General features: G+C 42.7%; 1 protein-coding gene across 2 annotated transcripts in view; it reads right to left on the bottom strand.

Moving 5' to 3' along the window:
- The window catches only part of LOC138580594 (protein-glutamine gamma-glutamyltransferase E-like), a 149,972-nt gene that overhangs the window by 76,960 nt on the left and 55,437 nt on the right, over positions 1-17,575 (bottom strand). Inside the window, exon 1 of one of the 2 annotated variants that reach the window (XM_069651258.1) lies at positions 15,746-15,975. The exons of the other annotated variant lie outside the window; for it this stretch is intronic. The gene's annotated coding sequence lies outside the window, so the exon portion shown is untranslated. Of the gene's footprint in view, positions 1-15,745; positions 15,976-17,575 lie in introns of those variants that run through there. 2 annotated transcript variants of the gene reach the window in all.

Genomic DNA, 17,575 nt, shown 5'->3' with positions numbered 1-17,575 from the left:
TGGAGATATGCCTCTCGGGAGCAAATGATTTGGCGGGGCTTGTTGGGTGGATCGTGTGTGAAGACATGCGTATGCGACTGCCGATGTGCCGATATGTCGATAGGGGGTGGAGAACTGTTGTGTGGGTTGGTTGAATGGATGAAGGGAAGGGATGCGCATGTGTGAGCTGTTGAAGTATTGTTAGGTTGTCACTCTGAGGGGTGCGTGGAGCAGCTCTTTCTGTGTGTGAGGATGGGAGTTGGATACATGCGTTACGCGTGTTGGGTTGGGTGATTTGCAATTATTGCTAATACTGCCTGATGTCAATATTGTTAATCCTCTGCCAGTGCGCTGCTCAGCAGTGCTGCCTCAGTACCCCCACCTAAGCTAGCATTAAGCGAAAGCTTATTCTCTCCATTTCACAGTTATGTGTGTCAGATCCTATCTCTACACCATAGCCTGTTTTTTGTTAGGGCTAAACCAGCTCCTCTTCAAATCGTTCTGTATTGACTGTCAGAACAAAGCATTCAAAAGGCAGCTTGTCTCCTAACCCTTAACTACCCCCCCTGGCCCCCACTCTTACTTGCCAGAAAATGAATCCTACTACACTACTTTACTGTATGATGATGTGTATGATAAGGCCACTTGGTTAATATGTACCTGTGTTACCCTTGGTATTGCATGACGAAACATGATTGTATGACAAAAGCATGATTATTAGATTTGTACCTGTAATAGTGCCTGGATGCCTCCGAAAGGAATGAATACATTGTAAAGGAATACCATCAACCATAATCCTCCACCCCACAATGTATCAGGCCAATGATCTCCCATGACCAGTAGCCTGCTGGGAAACCAGGCTCCCCGCCCTCGAGGACCTGCACTCCGCCTAGGTTCCTTACCAAGTGTCCCTTCTTCCTGCTGAAATGGCGTGTCCCCTCCGTGACTTGTCTTTCATTGCAGCCACCAGGTCTGGTTGATGACACCACTTCATGTGAACTCTTAAAAGGCACAGATTGTGGGAATGAAATGTAATGATGATTAAACTAGTTAAGATGAATGGAAAAGGCATGATGACGTATTCATATGGCCTTAGAGAGGTACAGATGATTGCCTATCACATTGGGGGGGGTGGGTGTGCATCAGACCGGGAAGGGGTCAGCTGGTAAAAGATTTATTCCTATTAAAGTGTAAGCTAAAATGTGTATTTGTTTGCATTTATATTGTAGACTGTTTACCTTGTATAAAGGCATCATACTTTCATCACTGGTGCCTGTGTCTTGGTTTTAGAGAAGGTGAAGGCTGGAAAGGAGGACGCCATGTACGTTTTTATTTTGACATTATTCTTCTGTACCTTAAGAATCACCACAAAAACGAACTGCTAAACGGCGGTGTGCGTTTGAACACTGGATGTATTTTCTTTGTATTTGGTTCTCCAGAATGGCACTGTATGTGTCAGTGGCATCACATATGCCAATGCTTTATGAGTTTGAAAGCCGAATCAAGCAGAGCCCATCTCACCCCGGCCAGACTCAAAGCCATGTATACCACAGCAACGGGGAAATGTCCAAAGTGTGGGAGCAATGAAGCAGGCATATTACACATGTTGTGGTCATGCACAAGGCTAGCTGAATGCTGGGCGGAAGTGTGTAGTGCGCTTGGTAAGATGTCTGACAAGCCCACAAACGGGGACCCGGGAACGTGTGTTCTTGGCATTGTTTGCAAAATTAATCCAGTACGATGCACATTTCTGAAAGTGGGTCTACGATTAGCAAAGCATGCAATATTAATGCGTTGGAAAAGCAAGGAACCTCCTGTGTTGAGTGAATGGGAGAAAGACATGACCTGGGCAAATGACAATGAAGAAGTGTACTCTAGTCTACTACCAATGACTTGCCGCCCGAAAGACATCTGGGGCGGGTTCAGGCAATACCTTGCAGATAAAAGTATGAGGGAAGAAGAAGAGGAAGATTTGTGAAATGTGAACATGTAGTACTCCAATTTAGTATATGACTGAATAACTGAAACATTAAGTATTGCAACTGCAAACAATGTGATATGGTATGCTGTGCAAGTTAAATAAAAGTAAAACAAACAAAAAAAAGCTGAATCAAAGATGCTACTAACATTACGATGTCCAACACATGTTCAGAACTGTTTTCCCTGGACATTTCTAGCATTCAATTAGAATGCTTCCTATACATTGAACATATCTTTGGTCGGCATTACCTTATTTAAGTACCTCCCACTAGGAACATGTTGAACATGGGGTAATTTTAAGTCAGAAATACACATGCTCAAAGAAGTTCAAAAGGACCTCATGCCTCCCAAATGTCAGTGAGTTCGACCAGGTTGAATTTCCCAACCATATACGGAAGTTTGCGACGAAAAAAGATACGTTGGTTTGATAAATGAACATGTTTTAAATAAGGGGTAAGAATGACAGAGGAGTTCCTACAATAGAGACAACATCAATTTCAAGCCGAATTACATGACAGTTTGCATAAGCAAAATAATGTTTTCAAATGTAGAATTTGAAATCCTCCAGCAGACAAACTGCAAAACGGGTGCCCAGGCCGAGCCTAACTACACACAGAAAACACACGTGTGCTTATCTTTGAAACCATCACTATTTCTAACGCAGAGAAGAATCTAAAATCATGATGGGACTCCTGGGGTCATCTTGGAGCTTTGCCAGCACTAACCCACCCACTGCACAGGGACTAGCACAGACCTTCTGTAATATGCATAGTGTTATTGGCTTATGGCAGCATCACGTTCCAGTTCCACTATCTGGCTAGTGTCATAATTGAAGAACTACGTACAGACTTCTGCTTTTAGTGAGTTAAGTGTAGGTTATATTAGATGCAGTCTTATTTCAAGTGTAAACTATTCTTGGAAGACCATACTCATCTGATACAGTGTACACATCAAATCGAATTGTTTCTGGGAACAGCAGTTTTTACGTATTTCTCAACTCTGCTGTGTTTTCGATTCATCAATGTATGAAGAGTGCAAAGCTGAGTAAACCCTGCTTTTAATTAACCCCTTGAGGTAGGGCCAGTACATAAATATATCTGCAATGCCACTCACCCACAGATCTGTTTTGCCAGAGTAACCGGAAGTAACATTTCATGTGGGATAAAGTACCACTTCCCATATGTTATACGGTATTGTAAAGTCACTGACTCTGTGACTAATCAGGTAATGAGGCTGGAGGCAGAGTTCCTTCACTCTGAAGTGAATTAAAATATAATTTTTACATACAGAGGGAGGTATTTTATGTGTTATAATGCATAGCCGCACACTGTCATCCTCTTTAGTCCTTGGCCTCCTGCTTAATCCAATGTAAGAGCTTTTTCAGTAATGTATACGTATAATCAATGTAAAATCTGTTTGGATTTAAGAAAAACACTAACAGGCATCTTGCAATGTGTTAAAGAAAAATAGTTTAAGCAGCTTAATAAAATGCATCTAAAACACGTTACTGTGGTTTAAAGTAAATTATGCATAAGGATGCTTGCTCTCCAGCAGCAAACAAAATAAACATATTACCATTAACAGTTCCATCAATTAATGGCCAGAAAATTTAACATGAGAACATTATTTACAGGGTTTCATATGGGTATTTCCACCTTTATTTACACCTCTAAGGATCTGACGTTGGAAGCAGCTGCATTGAGTGTTTGAGGGCTGAGAGCAGCAGGCTTGATGTACCTAGGTCCTAGGTCCTTTCTTCTAGCCCTTTGGAGGACGCTAGTGTCTGAGCAGTTGAGCCAACGGTGCTGGTTTCTGAGAGATCGAAGGAAAGAAAAAACGAAGGAGGGTGTACATGGTGCCGGCTTCTGCAGTCTCCACAGTGCGGTCTTGGTCCGTGGCCCATGGCTGAGACTGTGACTCAGGATGGAGAGTGATGTCTGGGTGGCAGTACCCAGCAGAGTGCTGGTTCATAGACTCGGTGCTCAGTTTGATCTGCTTCTGCTTTGGCTGTGCCGCGATGTTGGGTGTTTGTCTGCGGCATTTGCGGAGCAGCTGGCCTCGCCTTGTGGGTGTGTGTGGTAAGCAGTGAGCAGTGAGAGTTAGTAGCCTTAGCAAAGCTATACATCACCATATACTGCAATATTTGTATACACAACCTATATACCGTCTCACAAACTATATATTGACTCATATTGAATCTGTTGATATTATGCCGGTAATCTGCCGGCATTTAATCCAATCTTCTACTCTGCTCCTTCATACTACTCCTTCTTACTGTTCCTATATATTGGCGGTGGTGAAGTGGTCAAAAAGTGGTCTGTGTGGTCTGGCAGGAGCCCGGCGGAACTAGGGGCTGGGTATTAATATAACAAGTGGTAAGTCCCCCCCCTACTCACACTTAAGTGAACCTTGACCCAACCCGCATATTATGCCAACTCCTGTTACCTGTCTAATTTCACCCATGAGGGAATCCTCTCCTACCTGCTGAGCGAGGTTGCTAGTTGCAATGCTGGGAAAAGGGGCAGGCAAAAACTAGAACATATAATTTTCGCAAAGCGAAACCGTACGGCAAGAGCAATGGCTACAAAAGAGATTCAGTGAGAGTGGCAGAGGGGACTGGGACACCACAAGTGAAGCAGGAGTCCAGATAGCAAACCTAGTCACACAGCCGCTCTCCGTTACACCCAGACATGGGTAATGTAATTTTTAGAAAAGAGTTCTTCCAATATATAGATGCTCTGTTCTTGAGCAACATGTATCAAATTTTACAAAAGTTCCCAAAGAAAATCCGAGTCTTAGTTAGATAGATGGTTGTTTATCAACAAAAAAGTTTCCAAAAACAGACACTAATTCAATCTTAGTGGGGACGCGGCTAGCACCTCTCATAATGGGAGTAGACTTAATGTGTCAATGCATTTCGGAGAATTTTTTCTCCTTCGTCCGGGCAAGTCTATATTATCGTAATATCATTATAACAAAAACAAATTGCAACAAAACATAGTCATCAAATGTGGAGAAGTCACATACCAGAACGTGAGTATAATGATGTAATAACAATAAAAAAACAATCAGAAAACAAAAATTGGTCACATACCAGAACATAGGTAAATTCAAATAATGTTGGAGTGCAGCATAGGGAAAAGAAAAAGCAAAGGAGAAATGAGTGTAACAGTTACTGATGGAAATGGGTGATCACGTATATGCATTTGTTTCACAATAGGAAAATTTACTTCTCTAGTTGTGTGCAGCCAAAAAGTTACAAGGGGCTGTGTATGTAGCAGGCATGTGATCTTCAAAAGGAACACACTATCCAAAATTGGACAGAATCTAGATGGCGATCTGTGGATGTAAGGCCATAGTGAGTAAAAGGTTGAATGTCAGGAAATCCTGATTGAGGAAGGAGCTGCTGGAGGGCATACCTGTGGACACAGTACAGGAGCAGCAGCAGCTGTGGGGACGCCGCTTCGCATCGCCGGGTAGAGGCATTGCTACGGTAACAGTTATAAATATAACCACGTGACCGCATCGCGTCCATGGAATGGCGCGATGCGGATGGTTCGTGAAGAGCCGCAGCATGTGCGGTTGTGAGGCAAGCAATGGACAAAAAAAGTATTTATGTAGACTAAAGACAGTCACTAAGGAATATTGGAAATGTAAAAAAAAACAAAAAACAGAAGTAAGGAAAAAGCATAAACATAGAAGAAATACTAGTCAAGTGAAAACACAAAAGATGTACGTATATGTAAGGGAAACATAAAAGAAATACTAATCAAGTAGAAACGCAAGAGAGTGCGTATATGCAAGGGAAACAGTGACCCAGCTCAGTCAAACAAATGAAAGTCGGTAGATGCACAGGAACATGCATCCTTGTCGCGAGTGGTGGCACCCGTGGGTGCAACCTTGGGTTCCAGACAGGCAGTCCGGGAATAGCGACATGGGTGCAAAGGCGGAGGTGCGCAGGAAGACACAGAGTGCTAATAAACATTTGAGGCAGGATAGTATGTACATGTGATGGAAGATAGCGAAACGACTAAAGGTGGCATTGTATGGCGTAGGCATACGCCACATAAAGAAAAGGTACATCAGATTCTAATTATAACAATGATGGATGCTAATATCATTTTGCAGGAGGTCAGAAGCACTTATAAGCAGAAACACATGGTGGTGGGTACATGCGATACAGGGAAGTGAAACAACTGAGGTGTCATAAACAGTGTGAAATAAAACAATGCACAGAATCCATGAGGCAGTACATCAGATATTAAATATAACAATGATAGTTGATCTCTTCATTGAGACCATTGGGAGAAAGACTCCCAAGTCTGTCGATCCAAAATGTTTCTCTTCTATTGAGCCGCAGGCCCAAATCTTTGTGTGGGTTGACTTTATTCAACACTTCTAGGATCAAGAACCTGATTTGTGTCAAGTTGTGGCATTTCTCACTCCAGTGATGAGCCACTGCTGAATTAGGGTTTGAGTTACAAATACAAGAGCGATGCTCATTCCAACGTACTTTTGCTGCTCTCGTGGATTGACCTACATAATATTTCCCACAGGGACACTTGATGCCATATATAATGTTTACACTGTCACAAGTACCAAATGTTTTCAGAAAATTTTTATTGCCTGTGCGAGGATGGTATACAATGTTACCCTTTATTACCAGATCACAGTTGGCGCAGTGTAGACAGGGGTATGTCCCAGAACGTTGGGTGATAGGTTCTTTTATGGGGGGTCTTGTGAAAACCAATTCATCTCGTAGATTCCTACTCCTCTGGTAGGCGAATACCGGCAGTTGGTCAAATAAATTCTGTACTCTTACATCGTTCTTAAAGATGTTCCAGTGTTTTTTGATGGAGTTTTTAATCTTGTTACTCTGAATGGAAAATCTCGAAACGTATAATGGCGATTTGAGTTCTCTTTTGGGTTTGATGGTGTTGGACAACAAGGTGTCTCGGTCAAGAGCATTCACTCTCTGGGATGCTGGCATAAGTGGTCTATGCCGTACATGCGTTCATCTCCAAGCAGGCTTTTCCCTGGTTGGGATAGTTACGCTATATAAGAAATGTTTCTATCCCTCAATCCTATATGGACTGGAGGCCTTAGCTATGTGTGACTTGAGCTGGTTAAATAGACTGAAAGGTCGTTTTTTTGGCATAGTGTATTGGGGGTGCCCAAGTCGATGCCTATGGAATATATACGTGTAGAATTAGGTTTGATCTCATTGACAGGCATGGCATTGAGAAGAAGAGGAGTACTCCATATCAAATCTTTGCTCTCTCCGCAGTGCCCCTTATTAGCAGTGATGGGCAGTAACACACAGAAAGAGCCTTTAGTACGAGGCTCGAATTACACTAAATTGACTAATAGAATGGCATCCTGAGTTAAATCGCTGAACTATTTTAACATAGTAAAAGGGGCATTCTGTAGGAAATGAAACAAATGGACTGGTGTCAAAACTATTCCCATTTAGCAAAACCAAAAGGCTACTCAGCTGTGAATACTGTGACCCACACATTTGAAAGGCCCCAGAGGTATTGTGATCAGTTCCCACATCCAGGAATACGACGTATGCACATTATGATGCACTATAATCTACTGCCATTACAAGGCTTTTGGGGAGCCAGATGGGGCCTGGTGGTAGAAGAGAGATATTGTTGAATTTGCTTCTGTCCCACCAACTTGGAGACTGCAAGACACGTCTTCACTGGCTGTCCCCAATTGGGCACCTGGTATATGACCTCCCTGGGAAAGCTAGTCCACGAGTATGAGAGCATAAAATCTGCAGATTTTTGGAACTACTGCCTAAACACAGACACGCATGGTGCTTTATCAGGTTTGGACACAAATTGAGATCTTGTTAGGAAATCCAAGGACACCATGAACTTGTAGGGCTACATGGTGTCCATCATGAAATTTATGATGCTCTGAAAGCAAAATTGTAATTTGGGGGGGAAACCGTACATGGCATATGAATTATGCTGATCTCTATTAATTAAGTGTTGATATTTGTACTGTCTTCTTGTTTGTCTTGTCTATTTTTGTCTCATTTTTTCTGGCTGGATTTTAAATTTTACAGTGTTATTTATTTATATATTCAACTGTGATTATTTATTGTGCATGGAAATTAATGTTAATGCATTTTATGAAAAGTTCTGAATTGAACTGAAACATAAAAAATAAATGTAATTTTTTTTTTACACTAAAATAAAGCTGAATGTGTGTGTGTGTGTGTTTGACCGGCTATACAAATCCACACCGTTGAACCCACTGCTACCGAATTTTGCATGGATTCCGCATTTGTCTGGGGTATGATTGTATGCAAAAAATGTACTCCGCAGACACCCTCATTTATTAATGCTCACCCTGATTCACTATAGTAGGTACTAGAAGGAGGCAATATTTGTAAAAGTGTCTGAAGCAAAATGTTCGATATGTTGGTTATTCCTTTAAAATGTATTAGTACTGTATACAGTTTGAAACTGTTTATTTCAGCATTTTTGAAGGGCTTAAAAAAAATTGTAATTGTTTTTTTATCACACCACTCCAAATATCAGAACTGACAAAGTTACTGATTGCTTAAGTTAATTCATGAGAAGAGATATCCAACACCAGATTCCTTGCTAAATGCATTGACCGGGCTGCCTATTCCCAGCTCAACTCTTTTGTAGAATCCAACAAACTACTCGACCTCACACAATCAGGCTTCAGACCACGCCATGGAACAGAAACCACTTTGATCTTGATCTGGGATGATCTCAAAGTCACAGCAGACTCTGAGGGTTGCACAGCACTGATTCTCCTTGACCTGTCGGCAGCCTTTGACTCTATTAGCCATTCAATCCTCCTTTACCACCTCCTCTCCCTAGGAATCTGCAGATAGGTACTCAAATGGATTGCCTCCTTCCTCAGCAACAGGAAACAAATCACCTTTCTCTCACCTTTTGTCTCATCTGCTTGTGCTGTGAACACTGGAGTACCCTAAGGCACCTGTCTCTCTGCTCTCCTTTTCAACTTATATCTGACCACTCTACAGGAATCATCCGCGCGTGCAACCTCTCCTGCTACAACTATGCCGACGATACCCAAATTATCCTAAGAATTCCCAAAACAAGCACCAACCCACGTCCTGACCTTGAAGCATATCTCAGTGATATTGACCTATGGATGACAAGAAACCACCTCCTTCTGAACCCAGAAAAAACTGAAATCATGGTGTGCAGCAATAATGCCCTTCTCCCGCAACCACTCCCATGACTCACCTCCCTTGAAAGCCCCCCTTTCAAAAATAATCAAAAACCTTGGCTGCACTATGGGCTCAGGCCTAACCCTCTCCTGTCAGATCAATAATGTATCAAAATACTGTCACTACTACTTCAAACTCCTTAGAGGCAGTTTCCCTAACCTCACCTATCCCAACAGACTAGCTGCTTTTATGTCTATTGTTATGACGAGACTGGACTATGCCAACTCCTAATACCTGGGAGCTCTGACATACTAACTTAACAAACTCCAAAGAGCCTAAAACGGTGCCCCAAACTCCTTCTAGCCCTGGGACACAGAGACCACATTTCCCTCGCTCTCTGCACCCTCTACTGGCTCCCTACTGGACAAAGGGCCACCTTCAAAACCCTATGAATGACTCACCAGTGCACAAGATCGGCCCAATGTACCTACACGAGAATATGAAACCCTACCTCCCATCACACACTCTAAGATCAAGCTCTGCCCTCTTACTAGGGATTCCAACCTCCAATTCAGCCAGGATTGGAGGATCTGCCTTCTCAATCTTAGCACGAACCCTGTGGAACTCACTCCCCCCACACATTCGACACACCCAAGACTACATGGCCTTCCGCAAAGCTCTAAAAGCCTTGCTCTTTTCATAATCCAGATTAAACCCATCTAGGGCCGCTGACACCCTACAACCTGCGGACAAATGTTCGAGGACATACCGAGCAATGACACTACTGAAAGTGACTAATAAGTGACCCATACGTCTATCTAGACACAAGCTATGCATGCAAATTAATTCTGAACAATAAGCTTGTAAGAATAAATCCTCCACTCCAGACACTCACCTCTCCTATCACTATGCTTACTCTCTACTCTACACCAACACACAATAGAGCGCAGCTACACCGCTCGATCAACTTCGGCCTAGCTGCGCACATACGAACAATACTCCACAAACAGCTCAAACAGCCTGCTAGAACACAGCTATACCCCACAAAAATCGGCCTAGCTGTACACATAAGCGTACTATACAGGCCTAATGCTGCCAAAATCCAGTCTTTGAGACTAACCTCCAGACTACACACATTCAACTGATCTCAATATCACCACGCCTTATGTTAGGATGCAGCTACCGCCAGGCAATCTCACCAGCTGTTCACATATTTTAGTGCACCCACGCACCCTATGATACACTACTCTCTCGACTGACCTGGACTACGGTCCCCGAGGGCATTCAACCCACAGCGCTTTTAGGTCATACCAATGATATATAGAGCACTATATAAATGGCAAATAACATAGCATAACAGAAGAGAGCACAATCAATCAATCTTTCTTGGACATTTTCTCAAATGTGCTGAAGCCATTGAGTGACTGAAACATGCCGCACAAAAAACAAACTTCACTTGGAAAAGCTCCATCTGATGAAAAGCGAAAATCAATATCAAGAGCTTCTGAAAAACAACAACAAACAGCAACCTGACTTGCCGACCAGAGGACAAGAGCAACTTTCTCCAGGCCAAATGAGATGCCAGAGCAAACTGAAGCAAGACTTGCTGACATGAGGACAAGAGCAACACCCTCCAGGGCATATGAGATACCACTCTATCAGGACACGGGCAATGCCGGGTACCCCAGCTAGTGTATTATATTGGTCAAATCCAAACTTTGGCTATCTCACTATAACCTACTTTCTATCACTATGTGGTGAGAAGAATCAGTGGGATGAAGGGCATGCTACAGATAACTGAGTAAACCTGATAAATCATTGGTTCTCAATACTTGCCGTGAAGACTCAGGTATCATCCTATAACGGGATTAATTATTCCTCACTGAGTTGGGAAATAACTCATATTAGTACATGGAGCTTGTTATTGGGTCATGTCATTCCTCTCAGATCCTACAGCTATAGCGTATAGCGAAGAAGCAGTGGCAGAAGGATTCACAGGGTTTGTGTCTGTCTCCTACACTTTTCAATATTTTCACCCTGTCTCTGTTCAAAATGCTGGACGCCAAGGGAGTGATATACACCAACAACGATAAAAACACCCAGTGTCTTATCCCCTCACTGGCGACTATGAAAGAGACACTAAGACAATCAATACAATCTACAACTATATATACAGCTGCATGTTGTCAAATGGACTTGCCCAAAACAACACAAAAATGGAATTAATGATTGTAGACACGTCACACAGGCTTCGCAAACTTGACTCCTTATAAGAAATCCTTTAAAGTGGCAGATTGCTCACTTAAGACTTTACCCAAAGAAAAATCTCTAGGTGTTATACTAGATCAAGAGTTAAATATGAAAGCTTGTGATAGTCATCTGGTCTCTTGTTCATTGTATCAATTAAAGCTTCTAGCTCTGATTCATCCATTTCTCCACCCTAACAGCTGTGCCACGGTTGCTCGGGCCATCATTGGGTCATGCCTGGACTACTGCGCAAGTCTCCTACAGGACCTGGGACAAGGAGAACTTAATCGTCTTCAGGTGGTTCAGAACAACGCAGTCCAGGTTGTTTGTGGGCTGCAGAGACATGAGCACATATCTTCAGCCAGGAAATATTTACACTAGCTTCCGATTAGGGAGCATGTGGTGTCTCACACACTTTGTGTCATCCACAACTGTCTCTTTGGAAAAAGTCCAACCTATCTTTCATCTGTGCTTGAATGGCTCCCTATCAGGTGCACGCTTTTAGCCTGCTGGTGACCCTCAAAGTGAAACTATCTCTTGTACTGGAAGACTGCTTTCCGATTTCCGCTCCCCGTCTTTGGAATGCCTTGCCCCCTGATCTCAGATGTTGCACTCACTGGCTTCCTTCAAACACTGACTCAAGACTTTTCTGTTTGAATAAACCTTGAATTCTCTCCCTTTGGAATCCGTGACCTGCTGATATTCTTATATGTTAGGTAGTTCTGTCTGTGCTTCTATGCCCTTGGGCCTCGTCCCAGCGGGTTATAAATAAATTAAATAAATGAATACAAATATTGACCTTCTGTTAGCCAATCTGTATTTTCACATTGCAGTCAATAACTGCTGGTATTGACTGCATTCTGAACATTCTGTCTTCAAAAGCAAACAGGGAAACAACCATGCATTTTCCAGGCAAGATTATTTTTAAAAAGACACTTCCTCTATGGGAGGAGCTTTTGTTTGCTGCAACATCCCATTTAACAAAACCAAGACAAAGGTAAAACATTGCATTAGGCTTTCACTTTCTTATAGAGGTATTGTTAACTTTTACATTACGACTAATGTATCCTCATGTTAAACCTGTTTCATATTAAATAAGTGTGCAATTTAAATAGTTAACTTATGAAGTCAACCTTATTTAAATACAACAAAATGAAAGCCATTTAATATACTATGTTTGTCTATTTACTTTATTATTCACTATTAAATTGCCATTACTTCACCACGAAAACTCCAAAAGATGTATTGCTATTACCACTATGTGCTCATAGCCTTTGACCCTTGCCCAACTTATTCGGGCCATTAGCCCACGATAATGACCCCTCCCTAGGTCTACATGGCTATAATGTTCTACAAAGAAACAATTCCATTTCGGATTTGTGCTGTTGTCCTGTGTGCTATAATAATGGAGTATTCTGATAATTCTTAACACTTTCACTGTAAAATAGAAAATGTATAAAGCGCACAAAAGAACACCAGGCATCTCTAAACACAACCGTTTATGAGCTATAACTGAAAATATGAAGAACAAAGCTCGAGACTAACTAGTTGTTTTGGTTCATAACTTAAGAATGGTTGTATATAGAGGTGTCTGCGTTTTTGTGTCTTATTTGTACACTTTTTGACATATTCTGGATAAATGCAACCCTCCTTCATGTTACTCTTTGTTAAGACAGGTCAGTGCCTTGCCTGACCTACTGCAGATATCTGTGTGCAACCTGTAGATCACAGGTTTCAATGTGGGATGAGAGGACTCCCCCTTTCAACCTCCTGAACTAGATATAATGAGAAACAGTGAGTCAGCATATAGCTCCTAATATTTCCCATCTTGCTGCCTGTTTCTGAGCTCCATACACAATAGGCAAGTGCCCTCTATGCTGGAATGGCACTATTCTTATTTGCTCCACATTCCGCATCTCTACAAATGTGTAGGCACATGTAGGCGCATAACATGAAGCAACCCAGAATAGTGTTGTTACATCCTGGAATGACACTTGCTTATTTAACATGGAGCTCAGAAACAGACCCGCTGGTGTACTTGTTAGATCAGCCTTGGAAAGGTTGCATTCCTCGTGACCACATCCGGAACAGTGAATAATGTGTTGATAGACATGGTTGCAGGAAGCTAAGCCACTGAGCTCTATTATTGGACTGTTGCTACTTGCCCATTCCCAATGGTACTCTCAAATCATCTTGGGGCTCAGTTTCAAAATCTCTGGAGCATGAAAAAGGTGCTAAAGACAGATATAAGGGTGTTACGCCTTTTCTAACACGTGTTTATGCGCCGAGCCTGGCTCGTGAGGTTTGAGGTAGGGGATGTGGGGGTGGCAGTACAGTAAAATGCTTGCTACGTCCCTTTTCTCTTCCATCCTCAATACCACTTTGTTTTATGCCAGCCAAGTATGCTCATGATGGCGTAAAACCAATGTAATCCTATGGAATCTGCCCATGTTTAACACCTGAAAAAAGCAGGAGGAACCCATAGGAATCCATAGGAATCCATTGTCAAAGCTGCTTTTGGAGCGTACATGGCAGGTATCACTTATTCAATGTGCACTATGTGATGCAAAAAACAGGCGTAAAAGTGATTAGAGATACTTTTTCCACCGTCTTTTTGCACTTCACAGTCACATAACAAAAATTGCATGGAGGACATGTGTTTACAAGTACGTGCAAACGTAAGTGGTCGCCTGCACGCAAACAATAAAAAATTGTAAAATGACCTCTCGTGAATTTCTCAAGATGTCTCAAACTTCCCTATAGATTCGAGGATGGCAGGGTGATTTCCGGGGAGCCACAATGGTTGCCAGCAGTCTCAAACTTCTTTGAACACAGTTCCAGGAGCCAGTGAACATCTCTCAGGCAAGGTTTCCAATGAATATCGAGAAATTGGGAGAAATGCTGCACACCACCTCCATTTTGTATGGTGCTGCAGAAACAAAATGCCAGGGCAATGGTGCTCATGTATGGGCCTAGGCAAGGGATTCAAGCCTGCTCTGCCTACATGTGGGGGGGAGCTATTAGCTCACTGAGCTGCACTCTTATATTGGACACAGAGGCGAAAACATGCATTTAATATCATCGCAAGACTGTCCTCTAGTGGCCTCTGGTAGATTGCACTGGGTTGTCATAACTACGAGGGCCTTTTTCTTCCTTTTGTAGCTGCTCTGAGATAGCTCAATGAGCTACGCTCTCACCTCATGTATCAGAATTCCTTTGTTCGAATGCCAGTCGGGCTGCAGTAAAATGAAGGTGTTATACAAGTGCGAGAGCACTAACACTAGGTCTATGATATCAGGTATGAAAGTATAATGGGCACTCTCGCAAAATAACTCCAGAGGGCATAGACATTCCCCATCACCCCTCTGAGCTTGGGGGTCTTAACTGGCAGGGTCAAAATCTGTCATGATCGAAGGGCCGTTATGCAGAGGTTCTGAAGCTTTGGCGGTGTCCCACGCGCAGCCGTGGAAGAGAAGCTATAATGATTTGGATTCACCATAATAGATTGTGTTGACACAAATACAACTCCCTCCCAAGAGTTTGCTTATAAAATGTATGTAGAGTTTTTAAAAACAAATCTGTCTGAAAAACATCTCTCTTCACTAAATGAAGAATGAAACTGAGTGCTGAAGAGTTTGAGGGTTGCGCCTAACGGGGCGTAACAAAACAAAAAAAAACGGGAAAAGGAGATAATTTAGCATTTACATAGTGCTACGAACCCTCAGGCATCTTAGCGCTGCATATTATTACCCATGGTGTGTGGTGCTCATTTATCGACATTGGAAGGATGAGTTTGGCGCTGCCGGGATTCAGTAGTCTCTGCACAGATGTCAAAGCGAGTGCTCTACTTGCTGTGCTATCGGACCAGCTATAATGATGTGTTATTTAAATAGCGCTTTCACCAAAGCGCTCTGCATAGAATATATTTGCATACAATATCACCCAACCGCAGTTGTTCTACGTCAGAAGGATGAGGGAATTCTAACCTGTGACCTGCAGATCACACACAGATCGCCATCGCGGCAGCGAGCGCTCAACCCGCTGAGCTATCTTGCCAACATAAAGGAAGAGAGAAAATCAAAAAGGGATGAAAACCGAAACTAAATCTAAAAGTAATTAATCAAAAGAAAGTATTACAAAACCAATGTATAACAAACTGGTGACGCGTGCATGAAGGATGTTGCCTCCCCCGCCTCAATCCTGCCTCTTTAAAGGCACGCCGTGGCCTGCTTTCAGCCAGGACTTGCCCAATCATATGCTGCTCAGTGCATGACGGGATGCCGTTCAACTGGCCTCACAAAGGGTCTGATAAGTAGAGAAGCCGCAGACCAATGAGCTAAGGTTGAGCCTTACCTGAAGCAACTGGTCGCTCTGGTAGTCGCTCTTTCGCACAGCAAGCAGGACGATGGCGCTCACAGATCCATCCTCAAGGTATCATCTCCTTAATAAACACACCCAATGTGACGTTGGCATCTGGGTGCTAGGATTCCAAGCGTCTTGTTCATTCGGGCAGTTGTCCAAGAATGTTCTTATTAGTCCACTCCCTTCAAAAGGGATCATAATTACTGGGAGGAAAAACACGCTGCAGCTGCTAAAGAGGACTGACGAAAACACAGGGCTAAAATGGCGGCTGAACTGACAGCTCATGAAGTGGTGAGGCTCGGGGCAGAACTCTCAAACACGACGTTTTAAAGGAACATCTCTATGTTTTAGATCGACGATTTCCCATATGACGTGCATTTCTTTTCAATAGCGCATGTTATTTCATTTCTGTCCTTGGTTTGAATGGTAACGGTGCTTTTATATGAAAACTATTGTTGCTGTCTTTGAAAAACAGAAATTGCCCATACTTGAATCTTAACATACCTGCCCATTCAAAGCACCAAATGTTCACAAAATATGGAAAAGGAACCTTGGCCTAAAGCCTTCTGTTTTCACTTTTATGATATCGGAAGGAGTGTTGAGGAGGCTTTTGGTTCTGTATTTCTGAATCATCAAAACTACTCGCCCCTTCACTGCCCTATGAGTTAACATGGACGACAGGGCATAGCTTGGTCTCCAAGGTTCATGTAGTGGCAATGGGGCGGCTTCCTATTGGCTGGCCATTGCAGAGTGGTGCACCTTTGACAGCAAATGAGCAACCAGCATGGAAAGTGCCCAAAAAAGAAGTCTGCAGTAGCCGCGGCTTGGTGATTGAGTACATGGGACTGACTCAGGGGTACTGAAGAGTGCTTGCATGTGCGCTGGGAGAGACCGGAAAAGACAGTTACAAAGATGTTTGAAGACCTAAAGAGAACACTTTGGTTTAGTCGGCACGAGAGAGTTTTAGGTTCTCTATAATGAGATGGGTATGTGCCGGGAGAGCGTTCCATGAGCCGCTGACACTTTGTGTGGAGTTGGACCCCAGTTGCCAGAGGTGGTGGATCTTCCAGAAGTTGATGCAAAACGTGTGTTTATTAAGCAGTGCTGCTCAGAGGGATTCACACTGATGAATTCTAGAATGTATTTTTTCCAGTCAGAAAAAGCTTTCATCAGAAATAACACATTTCTATAAAGCACATATAAGACAAAAATACACATATAAATATAAGATCAACATTATACAGTGATCGAAATACATAAAAACGTTGATAAGAATTTCAATTACAAAATCCATCCAACCTAAAATGTGCAATATTACACAGAATCTTCTTCTAAAACCGGATCGCTATCCTGCCAGTCTAGGATATTCCATGTTCCTGGAGCATTCAGGGTCCAGGTAACACGCTATTGCTACCGTAACATATTGTTTTCTTCTTTGAGAGAATTGAGAGTTCGTCTGAGAAATCTCTAAACCAAGCTTCTCCCAGTCTGGTCATCAGAAGCCCCTTCGAGACCAGGTCTTTAGGATAACTATGACCAGGGCTCAATAGAGGGTGCATATGGGTGGATAGAGTCCGCCCACTTTTATCAGAGGGCCGATGCTGTCCCCCCGGGTATATTTTAGGCCATGTGTAAAATGAGAAACACTGACTGTCTTATTTGAACTTATGAATTAACCTCAGCGGTTGTCAGGCTGGCACTTCACCACTGCACTATATAACCTCATGATAAATAACAAAAAAACTGAAGGTTAAAGGTCACATTTTGGTATGCATGTTGGTACAGGGAAAACACTGGTATTGGTTATTGGAGTTTAAAACA

The sequence above is a fragment of the Ambystoma mexicanum genome, chromosome 3p (genome assembly GCF_040938575.1).
Source record: "Ambystoma mexicanum isolate Mex_15411 chromosome 3p, UKY_AmexF1_1, whole genome shotgun sequence".
Classification (NCBI taxonomy): domain Eukaryota; kingdom Metazoa; phylum Chordata; class Amphibia; order Caudata; family Ambystomatidae; genus Ambystoma; species Ambystoma mexicanum.
This window is presented reverse-complemented; position numbering and strand designations above follow the sequence as displayed.